Here is a 14,612-nt window from a genome sequence, read left to right as displayed (position 1 = left end):
TAAAAGTATTTAGTTCACCAATGGAATATATGGATTAAACAATTAGGGATGTGGACAAAGTGGAAATCATAGTATCAGATGCTAATCCCTTCTAAATCCTGTGCAGGAGATGTGTGATTAGCACTGGCAAGCAGTGAGAGCTTGCCCTACTTACTCATATTATCACCAAGTAGATCTCCACAGCTCACTCAATGGCCTGCCAAATCCTCTGTCTGACAGAGGCTTATACACTACATAACTTGCCCTATACGGATCCACATCGGAAATAAAACATACATTACCAGAATATTACATTCAATATTTCACCTCAGGTCTTTGTAAAATGTATATAATTCAATCTATTGTTGGTTACTACTCCCTAAAGTGTCAGTAGAGGGGAAATGTGCCAGGCTCTGGGGTTTTGAACGCTGATGTTATGGAAGCCTGACAGACCTCCCGAGTGGCGCAGTGGTCTAAGGCGTAACTACAGCCAGGTTCGATCCCAGGCTGTATCACAGCGAGCTGTGACTGGGAGATCTATGATGTGGCGTACAATTGGCCCAGTGTCGTCCGGGTTAGGGGAGGGTTTGGCTGGTCGGGATTTCCTTGTTCCAATGCGCTCTAGCGACTCCTTGTGGCGGGCTGGGCGCCTGCAAGCTGATTTGGGCGTCTGCAAGTTGACTTTGGTTGCCAGCTGGACTGTTTCCAGGTTAAGAGAGCCGTGTCAAATAGCAGTGCGGCTTGGCAGGGTCGTGTTTTGGAAGATGCATGGCTCTCTCTCGACCTTCGCCTCTCTCTCGAGTCCATAGGGGAGTTGCAGCGATGGGACAACACTGTAACTACCAATTGGGGAGAAAAAGGGGTAATAAGTACAACCACCCCCCCAAAAAATGGAAGCCTGACATCAGAGCCTCAGGTCCGGCTGCATGCTCTCTTCCTAATCCCTCATTCCCTTGAACACCTGCTCTTTCCATGACATAGACTAACCAGGTGAAAGCTACTGATACCACCTGTTAAATATATACATATATATATATATATGGACACAGAGCGTTTCTGACTACAGCATTAAGGCCAATGCTATTTATGCCAGTTGTGGGAATGGACTGTTGAATAGGCCAGCGTACAGGGATATCACATTATTAGTAATCATATCTGCTTAAGCCAAGCTTGCTCCTCCAGATGGCTGCTTTCAAGTGCAAATGAACCAGTTAGACATGTCTGGTTTAATACATACTCAGGAATCACAAATAGCCATTGATTTTTTTCCCCCTGTCTCCCTCTCCAAGCAGTGTTTCTGGTGCTATTGGGTCTGGATTAAATGGTCTCCTGAGCCTTTAAAGGGACATTGATTCTTCTAATTAATTGTGCTCTGTGCAGAACCAGAATGCACTTCAAGTCAATTATTTTGAGTTTGCCCGGGAAGGGGAACAAACACATCTAATGTATATAAAAGAAATGTTGGAACTTATTTTGTTTCCTTAAGAAGTATGAGGATGCTATAATGACAGAGCGTTATTAGAAGAGGGTTATTCACTCAGTGGGATTCTAGAGACCCCGTGTGTGTGTGTGTGTGTGTGTGTGTGTGTGTGTGTGTGTGTGTGTGTGTGTGTGTGTGTGTGTGTGTGTGTGTGTGTGTGTGTGTGTGTGTGTGTGTGTGTGTGTGTGTGTGTGTGTGTGTGTGTGTGTGTGTGTGTAAGACAGTGAGATGATGTGCACATGTGTTCATTGCTAATTTGCTATTTCTTATTTTTCATAACTGTCATTAATTAGGTGTTGTGTTTCTCTATTTTACAGGCAGCAGGGAAATACAGACAACAGGGAAAACCCTACATTGTGGAAGACGGAGACATTATCTTTTTCAAATTCAACACGCCAAACCAGCCCAAGACTAAGAAGTGACTCAGTCGCAGTCTGTCGGCTACCAGAATGGACTGTGCCGTTAGAGAATTCTTCTTTGTTTTAGACAGAATGAAGCTGGAGATTGATTGCTACCTGCCAAGTCGGCTCAGTCCTACCTACTGCCCACTCTGCCACATTATCCCTGTCTATTTTCTGTCCAGGAGAAGTCTATACAATCCCCCTTGCCAAAGCACAGATCCACTAAACACTGACAGCTTTGCTATTTAAGATCAGGATGCCCCCCCCCCCTCCAAATGGTAGGAGCATTTGAAGAAGAGTATTACTCTCTTGATACTTCATTAATCTCCATCACTGGTGCCAGGCCTGACACAGCTGACAGCAGGGACAATGTGAGCTGCTCCTCTCCTCTTTCCAGAGATAATGCATGTTTTACAGTAGCCCAGATGTCTACACTCAATAAAACATTTGACAAAACCAGCCGGTGTGTGTTTGGGGATGTCTGTATTGACTGGCGCGGCATGCAGGCGGCGATAGTGGGTCCTGCTGGCAACTGATTACAGAATTAAAAGACACAGTTGACAGTGGCTCTGGCAGAGAGGGGACAGCAGTAATTGTATCTGTAAAGTGATTCTTATTTTAGAGGGCTAAGTGTGGGATGCTGATTATTTCATACAAGAGAAATGGTCAGGTGAAATTGTGTTTGAATGAACCTTTCCTCTCCGTGGTTATTCCTGCTCTCATTTGAGTCCTGGTATTCTGATATGTTCTGTATTTCAAGCAATTGCTTTATAAATGTGCACCCCATTATTATTGAGAGTGCCATTAGCTATTATCACTAAATGTAGGTATGCCTGAAGGCTGTTTTTGTCAAATTCTCCTGTGTCTCCATGCCACTGAGTGGTCAAAAAAAACATCCTTTCCAAAAGACTTTCTTTTATATGGAATTCTGAAAAGTAATTCAGAAGCACACCCCCCCCCCCAAAAAAAAAAAACATTCCTAGTCCCACTGAAGTAGTGTTTTTCTCACCTGTATACTTTGTGTGTAAGTGTTTTTGAGGCATTTATGCTGATGGAATGGTATGGCTGGAGCTGCGGACGCTGCTGCAAAGTGAGATTGCGTGCTCCACAGGAGTGAGAACACAGAGCGGATCAAACTCCTTCCCTGAATATCTTGCCTCTATAAATACCCCCCTCTCTGCAGAGAACAAAATGGCCTTCTGATGGAGGCACAAAGATTGAATAAAAATGGTAATTTCTCATGAAGGGTATTGCATGGACTTGCTTTAAAAGTCGTTGTTTACGATAAAAAGACTGCACAAGCACTATAAAGCATTGTGTTTGGCATCAAAATAAAGTTGTATTACTATCTTCAAGACATAATTACCCACACACACACACACACAAAAATGATCATGTTTGATGGGGGATGTTGGGGTTGTGGAAAGTACCTTTATAACGTAAAGCATTGTAGGCATGCATTCCACAATAGTCGCTATGTACTGTATGTTTTATATTCTTGTCCAAGCTGAGCTACTGGGGGAATTTTAGGTTAAAGGGATACTTTAGGAGGCCCTTTATCCACATCCCCAGAGTCAGATGAACTCATGCATACCATTTTAAAGTCTCTGTGCAGTTTGAAGAAAGTTGCTAACTAGCGTTAGCGCAATGACTGGAGGTTTATGAGTAACCAGTCATTGCGCTAACACTAGTTAGCATTGTCTCATAAAACTACCACTAGCTTCCTTCGTACTGGACACAGAGACATAAGAGTGGTCTCCACAAGTTCATCTGACTCTGGGGAAGTAGACAAATGGCCTCATTGGCAAAATCCCGGAGTATCCCTTTAATCATTGTCTGAGTGAAAACATGAGGTTTCTCCAGGGACTACAGCGAGGGCTAAAGGCATTCCTTCCCATTATTTTTAGGCAAGAGGGGTGTTGTTGTTAACCAACCCCCAAACCCCACATTGAGGCCCATTCAATAGTCATAAGGGCTTGGATTGACAAGTTGATCTCTGTGGTCTGCCTCCAATGTTTTGTTTTTCATATAATGAAGTATCAGTGCATTTCTTAGGAACAGTAATAAAGTTATTTAGAATGATGCAGATGTACCCCTTGAGACAACAAAAAAACGATAAAAGTCTTCTGGTCTTTAATCATGTCATAAGTAGGCCATTTTAGGCTTTAATACCAACAAGCTGGCTATCAAAGGGCCAGAGCAGTGTTCATTTGATCTCCTTTCTGTAAGGGAACTCCTCATCGGCATGTATACTGAGTGTACACAACATTAGAAACACATGCATATTACATGACATAAACTGACCAGGTGTATCAAGCGACGATCCCTTATTGACGTCACTTGTTAAATCCACTTCAATCAGTGTCGGTTAAGGGGGAGACAGGTTTTTAGAAGGATTTTTAAAGCCTTGGGAAAATTGAGGCATGGATTGTGTATGTTTGCCATTTAGAGGGTGAATGGGAAAGACAAAATATAGGTGCCAGGCACACCGGTTTGAGTGTGTCAACAACTGCAAGGATGCTGTTTTTTAAAACTCTCAACAGTATCTGTGTGTATCAAGGATGGTCCACCACCCAAAGGACATCCAGCCAACTTGACACAACAGTGGGAAGCATTGGAGTCAACATGGAACAGCATTCCACTGGAACGCTTTTGACACCTTGTAGAGTCCATGCCCGACGAATTGAGGCTGTTCTGAGGACAAAAAAAGGGGGGTGCAACTCAATATTATAAAGGTGTTCCTAATGTTTTGTACACTCGTGGAACGAAGGAGAGTTCAGTTTGTTGTTTTGCAAAGTTTGTAGTATTGAAAGTCTATTGAAAAATAATGGTTTATCGCTAGCTACCTTTTGAGTTTGGATCCTGCAATGTGGTTGGCATCAGTTGCTGGGACTGCTACTATCTGTCCAGTGATCCTGCCGACCAAAGCCTGAGGACCTGCTTTGCGTAGCAGCTAACCTAGCGACGCACTTATCCATTGTGGCTGGGATAGCGGATTGTTCCAGGCTTGTGGCTGTCTAGATCCCTGCTCTTTGTTGTTTCCAGTCTTTCCCAAGAACTGCGATGAGTAACAGTGTGACATACGTTGCTACCATGACAAAGACCAAAGCCGGTGGGAGTACCGTACTTCTACAACTAATAAAATAATAGACGACCTGACCAGAGAGGTCCAGGACCTGAAGAACAGTTCTCCCAAGGTCAGCTCGCTGAGTTTGAACATGAGAACGACAAGATGACAGCAATCTGTAAGTCACTGAGAGAGGACATCAGTCCTGTATGTGAATTAATGATAACAATGAGAGCAATCAGATTATCTCAAGGGACAATCAAGGTGGAACAACATTGTTGTGGACGGAATTGCAAAATCCCCACGAGGCCTGAACGGAGTCTGATAAAGTGAGGGAAATGATAACTGAGAAACTGAAGATGGACCACAGGAAGACTGAGGAGGAGTGCGCACACAGGACTGGAAAACCAACCACCGGCCCAGGTAACAGGCCCAGGCCTATAGTGTTTAAGTTCCTGAGGTTCAAAGACATGTTAGCAGTTCTAGCTTACATCTGCTATGACAGGCTCATTGTCTACCCTCCCTCCCAAAAGCCTGGAAGGAATGAGAGAGCCAAGCCTATGGGTTTGTAGCTTCAACCCTCTGGCGCGCACACACACACACACACACACAGATCAATGAACTTCTGAATGTATTTATTTTTCATTTTGCTTTGTTTGGTCTTTTCCATATTATGTATATCTCTTAAAAGCTACAAGGAAAGTGCTGAAAATAGCAGATATTAATATACAGTCCATTCCGAAAGTATTTAGACCCCTTAACTTTTGACACATTTTGTTATGTTACAGCCTTATTCTAAAATTGATTAAATCATTTGTTTTCCTCATCTACACACAATACCTCACAATGACAAAGCAAAACCAGGATTTCTGAAATGTTTGCAAATCTATTAAAAATAAATAACGGAAAAATCACATTTACATTATTCAGACCCTTTAATCAGTACTTTGTTGAAGCACCTTTGACAGCGATTACCGCCTCGAATCTTCTTGTGTATGATGCTACAAGCATGGCACACCTGTATTTGGGGAGTTTCTCACATTCTTCTCTGCAGATCCTCTCAAGCTCTGTCAGATTGGATGGGGAGTGTTGCAACACTACTGTTTTTAGGTCTCTCCAGAGATGTTCGATCGGGTTCAAGTCCAGGCTCTGGCTGGGCCACTCAAGGACATTCAGAGACTTGTGCAGAAGCCATTCCTGTGTTGTCTTGGCTATGTGCTTCGTGTTGTTGTCCTGTTGGAAGGTGAACCTTTGCCCCAGTCTGAGGTTCTGAGCGCTCTGGAGCAGGTTTTCATCAAGGATCTCTCTGTACTTGAATCCGTTCATCTTTCCCTAGAACCTGACTAGTCTCCCAGTCCCTGCCACTGAAATACATCCCCACAGCATGATGCTGCCACCACCATGCTTCACCATAGGGATGGTGCCAGGTTTCCTGCAGGCGTGACGCTTGGCATTCAGGCCAAAGAGTTCAATCTTGATTTCATCAGGTCAGAGAATCTTTTTTCTCATGGTCTGAGAGTCCTTAGTTGCCTTTTGGCAAACTCCAAGTGGGCTGTCATGTGCCTTTTACTAGATTGGCTTCCGTCTGACCACCCTACCTTAATGGCCTGATTGGTGGAGTGCTGCAGAGATGGTTGTCCTTCTGGAAGATTCTCCAGAGGAACTCTGGAGCTTTGTCAGAATGACCATTGGGTTCTTGGTCACCTCCCTGACCAAGGCCCTTCTCCCCCGATTGCTCAGTTTGCCAGGCGGCTAGCTCCAGGAAGAGTCTTGGTGGTTCTAAACTTCTTCCATTTAAGAATTATGGAGGCCACTGTGTTCTTGGGGACCGTCAGAATTGTTTTAGTACCCTTCCCCAGATCTGTGCCTCGACCCAATCCTGTCTCGGAGCTCTATGGACAATTCCTTCGACCTCATGGCTTGGTTTTTGCTCTGACATACACTCTCAACAGTGGGACCCTAATATAGTCAGGGGTGTGCCTTTCCCAAATCATGTCCAATCAATTGAATTTACCACAGGTGGACTCCAATCAAGTTGTAGAAACATCTCAAGGATGATCAATGGAAACAGGATGCACCTGAGCTCATAGCGAATGTTCTGAATACTTATGTAAACTAGGTATTTATGTTTTTTTATATTTTTAAAACATTGCTTTGTCATTATGGGGTATTGTGTGTAGATTGATGAAGGCATTTTTGTATTTAATCCATTTTAGAATAAGAATGCAATGTAACAAAATGTGGAAAAACTCAACCCTTAGAAATAAGGTTAATGGATATCAATAACTTGCTAACATCAGATAACAAAGAAATGTCCCCTATTCAGGACCCTGTCTAATTCGTAAAAATCCAAATAACTTCACAAATCTTCATTGTAAAGGGTTTAAACACCGTTCCCATGCTTGTTCAATGAACCATAAACAATTAATAAACATGCACCTGTGGAACGGTCATTAGGACACTAACAGCTTACAGATGGTAGGCTATTAAGGTCACAGTTATGAAAAAATTAGCACACAGAAGAGGCCTTTCTATTGACTCTGAAAAACACCAAAAGAAAGATGTCCAGGGTCCCTGCTCATCTGCGTGAACGTGCCTTAGGCATGCTGCAAGAAGGCATGAGGACTGCAGATGTGGCCAGAGCAATAAATTGCAATGTCCGTACTGTGAGATGCCTAAGACAGGGAGACAGGACGGACAGCTGATCGTCCTCGCAGTGGCAGACCACGTGTAACAACACCTGCACAGGATAAGTACATCTGAACATCACACCTGCGGGACAAGTACAGGATGGCAACAACAACTGCCCGAGTTACACCAGGAATGCACAATCCCTCCATCAGTGCTCAGACTGTCCACAATAGGCTGAGAGAGGCTGGACTTGTAAGGCAGGTCCTCACCAGACATCACCGGCAAAAATGTTGCCTATGGGCACAACCCATCGTCGCTGGAACAGACAGGACTGGCAAGAAGTGCTCTTCACTGATGAGTCGCGATTTTGTCTCACCAGGGGTGATGGTCGGATTCGCGTTTATCGTCGAGGGAATGAGCGTTGCACCGAGGCCTGTACTCTGGAGCAGGATCGATTTGGAGGTGGATGGTCCGTCATGGTCTGGGGCGGTGTGTCACAATATCATTGGACTGAGCTTGTTGTCATTGCAGGCAATTTCAACACTGTCCGTTACAGGGAAGACATTCTCCTCCCTCATGTGGTACCCTTCCTGCAGGCTCATCCTGACATGACCTTCCAGCCTGACAATGCCACCAGCCATACTGCTCGTTCTGTGCTTGATTACCTGTAGGAATGTCAGTGTTCTGCCATTGCCAGTGAAGAGCCCGGATCTCAATCCCATTGAGTACATCTGGGACCTGTTGGATCGGAGCGTGAGGGCTTGGGCCATTCCCCCCAGAAATGTCTGGGAACTTGCAGGTGCCTTGGTGGAAGAGTGGGGTAACATCTCAGAGCAAGAACTGCCAAATCTGGTGCAGTCCTTGAGGAGGAGATACACTGCAGTACTTAATGCAGCTGGTGGCCACGCCAGATACTGACTGTTACTTTTGATTTTGACAACCCTTTGTTCATGGACACATTATTCAATTTCTGTTTGTCATATGTCTGTGGAACTTGTTCAGTTTATGTCTCAGTTGTTGAATCTTGTCATGTTCATACAAATATTTACACATGTTAATTGTGCTGAAATTTAAACGCAGTTCAAATCAAATCAAAGTTGACAGTGAGAGAACGTTTATTTCGTTGCTGAGTTTATTTTTGCAATTTCTGAGACTCACTGAGATCATTTATTTGATGATACAGCAGTAGCAATACAAGGATATAACATCTATAAAAGAGACAGAAATCCTTATTAATCCTTATAGCGGAAATGTTGCTATATACGTATATTCAGAGCCATATCCCTGTAATGCTTAGAGAAGATCTTATGTTAAGTGTTATTGAAGTGTTGTGGTTGCAGGTTCACTTGGCACAGCTAAATCATTTTCTTTTGGGGTGTTGCTATTGGCCACCAAGTGCTAACAGTCAGCATCTACATAATATGTGTGAAATTCTTGATAGCGTAGAGCATGTGATGTAAATACATAGTAGACGTCGGTTGTGTTAGAGGTAGACCGATTAATCTGAATGGCCGATTAATTGGGGCCGATTTCAAGTTTTTATAACAATCAGAAATCGTTTTTTTTGGACACCGATTTGGCTGATTAATGTTTTTTTTTGACACCTTTATTTCATCTTTATTTACCTCGGCAAGTCGGTTAAGAACACATTCTTATTTTCAATGATGGCCTAGGAACGGTGGGTTAACTGCCTCGTTCAGGGGCAGAATGACAGAGTTTTACCTTGTCAGCTGGGGGGATTCAATCTTGCAACCTTACAGTTAACTTGTCCAATGCTCTAACCACCTGATTACATTGCACTGCACGAGGAGACTGCCTGTTACGCGAATGCAGTAAGCCAAGGTAAGTTGCTAGCTAGCATTAAACTTATCTTATAAAAAACAATCATTCAACAATCATAATCACTAGTTAACTACACATGGTTGATGATATTACTAGTTTATCTAGCGTGTCCTGCGTTGCATGTAATCGATGCGGTGCGTATCATTGCTCCTTCACTGAAAGAATAAACGTCTTGTTTTCGAGATGATAGTTTCCGGATTCTAACATATTAATGACCTAAGGCTCGTATTTCTGTGTGTTATTATGTTATAACTAGGTCTATGATTTGATTGAGCAGTCTGACTGAGCGACGGTAGGCACCAGCAGGCTCGTAAGCATTCATTCAAACAGCACTTTCGTGCATTTGCCAGCAGCTGTTTATGACTTCAAGCCTATCAACTCCCGAGATTAGGCTGGTGTAACCGATGTGAATTGGCTAGCTAGTTAGCGGGGTGCGCGCTAATAGCGTTTCAAACATCACTCGCTTTGAGACTTGGAGTGGTTGTTCCCCTTGCTCTGCATGGGTTACGCTGCTTCGAGGGTGGCTGTTTTCAATGCATTCCTGGTTCGAGCCCAGGTAGGAGCGAGGAGAGGGGCGGAAGCTATACTATTACACTGACAATACTAAAGTGCCTATAAGAACATCCAATAGTCAAAGGTTAATGAAATACAAATGGTATAGAGAGAAATAGTCCTATAAACGCCTTACCTGGGAATATTGAAGACTCATGTTAAAAGGAACCACCAGCTTTCATATGTTCTCATGTTCTGAGCAAGGAACTTAAAGGTTAGCTTTCTTACATGGCACATATTGCACTTTTACTTTCTTCTCCAACACTTTGTTTTTGCATTATTTAAACCAAATTGAACATGTTTCATTATTTATTAAATAAATAAAACATTGTCCAATTAATCGGTAGCGTCTTTTTTTGATCCTCCAATAATCGGTATCGGCGTTGAAAAATCATAATCGTTCGACCTCTAATAGATAGGTCTACTTTTTGGGGGACCTGAAGATTGACTGGTTTTCATCAAGCTGTCCACTCAAGAGGAAGCTTCTCACTGTAACCAGTGCCTGTGATCTGGTTCAGGTTATTAATCAACCTACCACTGTGTTTACAAACACTACAGCAGGGGTGTCAAAGTCAAATGGACGGAGGGCCAAATAAAAAATTTAGCTACAAGCCGAGGGCCGGACTGTTCGAATGTTCATTGAAAAATTTTTAAATTTACATTTACATTTAAGTCATTTAGCAGACGCTCTTATCCAGAGCGACTTACAAATTGGTGCATTCACCTTATGACATCCAGTGGAACAACCACTTTACAATAGTGCATCTAAGTATTTTAAGGGGGGTGAGAAGGATTACTTTATCCTATCCTAGGTATTCCTTAAAGAGGTGGGGTTTCAGGTGTCTCCGGAAGGTGGTGATTGACTCCGCTGTCCTGGCGTCGTGAGGGAGTTTGTTCCACCATTGGGGAGCCAGAGCAGCGAACAGTTTTGACTGAGCTGAGCGGGAACTGTACTTCCTCAGTGGTAGGGAGGCGAGCAGGCCAGAGGTGGATGAACGCAGTGCCCTTATTTGGGTGTAGGGCCTGATCAGAGCCTGGAGGTACTGAGGTGCCGTTCCCCTCACAGCTCCGTAGGCAAGCACCATGGTCTTGTAGCGGATGCAAGCTTCAACTGGAAGCCAGTGGAGAGAGCGGAGGAGCGGGGTGACGTGAGAGAACTTGGGAAGGTTGAACACTAGATGGGCTGCGGCGTTCTGGATGAGTTGTAGGGGTTTAATGGCACAGGCAGGGAGCCCAGCCAACAGCGAGTTGCAGTAATCCAGACGGGAGATGACAAGTGCCTGGATTAGGACCTACGCCGCTTCCTGTGTGAGGCAGGGTCGTACTCTGCGGATGTTGTAGAGCATGAACCTACAGGAACGGGCCACCGCCTTGATGTTAGTTGAGAACGACAGTTTGTTGTCCAGGATCACGCCAAGGTTCTTAGCGCTCTGGGAGGACACAATGGAGTTGTCAACCGTGATGGCGAGATCATGGAACGGGCAGTCCTTCCCCGGGAGGAAGAGCAGCTCCGTCTTGCCGAAGTTCAGCTTGAGGTGGTGATCCGTCATCCACACTGATATGTCTGCCAGACATGCAGAGATGCGATTCGCCACCTGGTCATCAGAAGGGGGAAAGGAGAAGATTAATTGTGTGTCGTCTGCATAGCAATGATAGGAGAGACCATGTGAGGTTATGACAGAGCCAAGTGACTTGGTGTATAGCGAGAATAGGAGAGGGCCTAGAACAGAGCCCTGGGGACACCAGTGGTGAGAGCGCGTGGTGAGGAGGCAGATTCTCGCCACGCCACCTGGTAGGAGCGACCTGTCAGGTAGGACGCAATCCAAGCGTGGGCCGCGCCGGAGATGCCCAACTCGGAGAGGGTGGAGAGGAGGATCTGATGGTTCACAGTATCGAAGGCAGCCGATAGGTCTAGAAGGATGAGAGCAGAGGAGAGAGAGTTAGCTTTAGCGGTGCGGAGCGCCTCCGTGATACAGAGAAGAGCAGTCTCAGTTGAATGACTAGTCTTGAAACCTGACTGATTTGGATCAAGAAGGTCATTCTGAGAGAGATAGCGGGAGAGCTGACCAAGGACGGCACGTTCAAGAGTTTTGGAGAGAAAAGAAAGAAGGGATACTGGTCTGTAGTTGTTGACATCGGAGGGATCGAGTGTAGGTTTTTTCAGAAGGGGTGCAACTCTCGCTCTCTTGAAGACGGAAGGGACGTAGCCAGCGGTCAGGGATAAGTTGATGAGCGAGGTGAGGTAAGGGAGAAGGTCTCCGGAAATGGTCTGGAGAAGAGAGGAGGGGATAGGGTTGAGCGGGCAGGTTGTTGGGCGGCCGGCCGTCACAAGACGCGAGATTTCATCTGGAGAGAGAGGGGAGAAAGAGGTCAGAGCACAGGGTAGGGCAGTGTGAGCAGAACCAGCGGTGTTGTTTGACTTAGCAAACGAGGATCGGATGTCGTCGATCTTCTTTTCAAAATGGTTGACGAAGTCATCTGCAGAGAGGGAGGAGGGGGGAGGGGGAGGAGGATTCAGGAGGGAGGAGAATGTGGCAAAGAGCTTCCTAGGGTTAGAGGCAGATGCTTGGAATTTAGAGTGGTAGAAACTGGCTTTAGCAGCAGAGACAGAGGAGGAAAATGTAGAGAGGAGGGAGTGAAAGGATGCCAGGTCCGCAGGGAGGCGAGTTTTCCTCCATTTCCGCTCGGCCTTCCGGAGCCCTGTTCTGTGAGCTCGCATTGAGTCGTCAAGCCACGGAGCGGGAGGGGAGGACCGAGCCGGCCTGGAAGATAGGGGACATAGAGTCAAAGGATGCAGAAAGGGAGTGACGCATATAGTCTAGTGAACCTAATTGAACCTACTGAAAACCTAACAAATATATTCCAATATGATCAGATAAATAAAGCAATATTTTCTTATGGCTCTGTCAGTAAATCTTTAATTTTCAACAGACACAAAAGACAAATTTCCTTTATATAAAAATCCCCATAACATGAACATTAAATGAAAGAAACCGGTATTCAAGGCACCATCAGTAGCCTATATTTTCTATTTTAGCAAAAGTGGGCTAAATTTACTTCAAAGAAAAAAACAATAATAGCAATTTTCTATCATCCACTCAACTGAAATATTTTTAAAATATAATTGGATTGAAATACAATAAAATAAAGTGCAAAAATCTATTAATCAAAAACAACACTTTGTTTAAGGAGAAGTAACATGCAGTGAAAACAAATATTAAACTTTAACTTTTAAACTTGAACTGAGTAAAAACTCTAAATATGTGATTGCACAGTAATGTTCACTTGTTTGAGGTTGAGGGTGATACTTGGTGGTGTCCCATCTTTTCCACAAGTTCATCAATGTTCGGGGTAAGGCTCTGAGCTGAGGAAATCCTCAGAATTGAGTGGAGGTGTTCAGCAGTAAGTCGACTTCTGTGTGATGTTTTGTTCAAGTTCATCAAAGAAAACAGTTGTTCACACAGGTATGTGCTGCCAAACATAGACAACGTTTGAGCAGCCTGGATGCGCAGCTGGGGCATTGTGTCGGGGAGGAAACGGGCGAACTCCGCAGCACCCACTGCCGCATATTTTGCCCTCAGTGCATCATTGCATTGGAGGTCAATCAACTCCATTTGGAGGTTTGGTGGTGAGCTTTCCATGTCAACAGCAAATGGGTTACCGAGCAGTTCCAACCTGCTTTTTTGTGCTTCAAAGTCAGCAAATCGGCGTCGAAAGTCAGCGGCAAGCATACCTATTTTATCAGCCAACTGTGCGCTCGGGAACGCACTGGTAGAGAGCTTCTCTTTCATGGTCTGGCAGCTGGGAAAGTGGCTCAAATTTTCTTTCCGCATCTGCGTCTCCCACAGAGTCAGTTTGGTTTTAAATGCCTTCACTGTACTGTACATATCAGAGATGACACGATCCCGACCCTGCAGCTGCAAGTTCATTGCATTCAGATGACTCGTAATGTCACACAGAAAAGCCATTTCACACAGAAACATTTCGTCTCGGAGTTGTGTTGTGTCTTTCCCTTTGCTGTCCAAGAACAGACAAATCTCCTCACGAAGCTCGAAACATCTTTGAAGCACCTTTCCCTGGCTTAGCCATCGCACCTCTGTGTGATAAGGCAAATCACCATGCTCCGTTTCTAACTCCGTCAGAAATGCCTTGAACTGGCGGTGATTCAAACCTTTGGCTCTGATAAAGTTAACTGTGCGCGTGATGATGCTCATTACATGCTCCATTTTCAAGGCTTTACCGCACAACGCTTCCTGGTGTATGATACAATGATAAGCTGTCAGCTCACCTGTCGCGTTTTCCTCTTGCATCTTTTCCCGTATCTTCGCCACCAGTCCGCTCCTGTGTCCACACATCGCAGGTGCTCCGTCGGTTGTCAAACCCACGAGTTTTTCCCAAGGCAGCTCCATCTCATTTACACATCTTGACACCTCTTCATACAAATCATGCCCCGTAGTTGTGCCATGCATAGGACGTAAAGCCAAAAACTCCTCTGTCACGCTTAGGCTGGAGTCCACTCCGCGGATGAAAATTGACAACTGGGCAATGTCAGAAATGTCGGTGCTCTCATCCACAGCCAAGGAATATGCAATGAAATCTTTTCCCTTTTTCACAAGCTGCTCTTTTAGATTGATGGACAACTGGTCTACTCTCTCGGCAA

At 44.7% G+C, this 14,612-nt stretch overlaps 1 pseudogene; it reads left to right on the top strand.

Annotated features, from left to right (window-relative positions):
* The window catches only part of LOC124018339, a 66,894-nt pseudogene extending 64,641 nt beyond the window's left edge, over positions 1–2,253 (top strand).
* Positions 2,254–14,612: the final 12,359 nt, after the last annotated feature.

The sequence above is a fragment of the Oncorhynchus gorbuscha genome, linkage group LG01 (assembly GCF_021184085.1).
Source record: "Oncorhynchus gorbuscha isolate QuinsamMale2020 ecotype Even-year linkage group LG01, OgorEven_v1.0, whole genome shotgun sequence".
Classification (NCBI taxonomy): Eukaryota; Metazoa; Chordata; class Actinopteri; order Salmoniformes; family Salmonidae; genus Oncorhynchus; species Oncorhynchus gorbuscha.
This window is presented reverse-complemented; position numbering and strand designations above follow the sequence as displayed.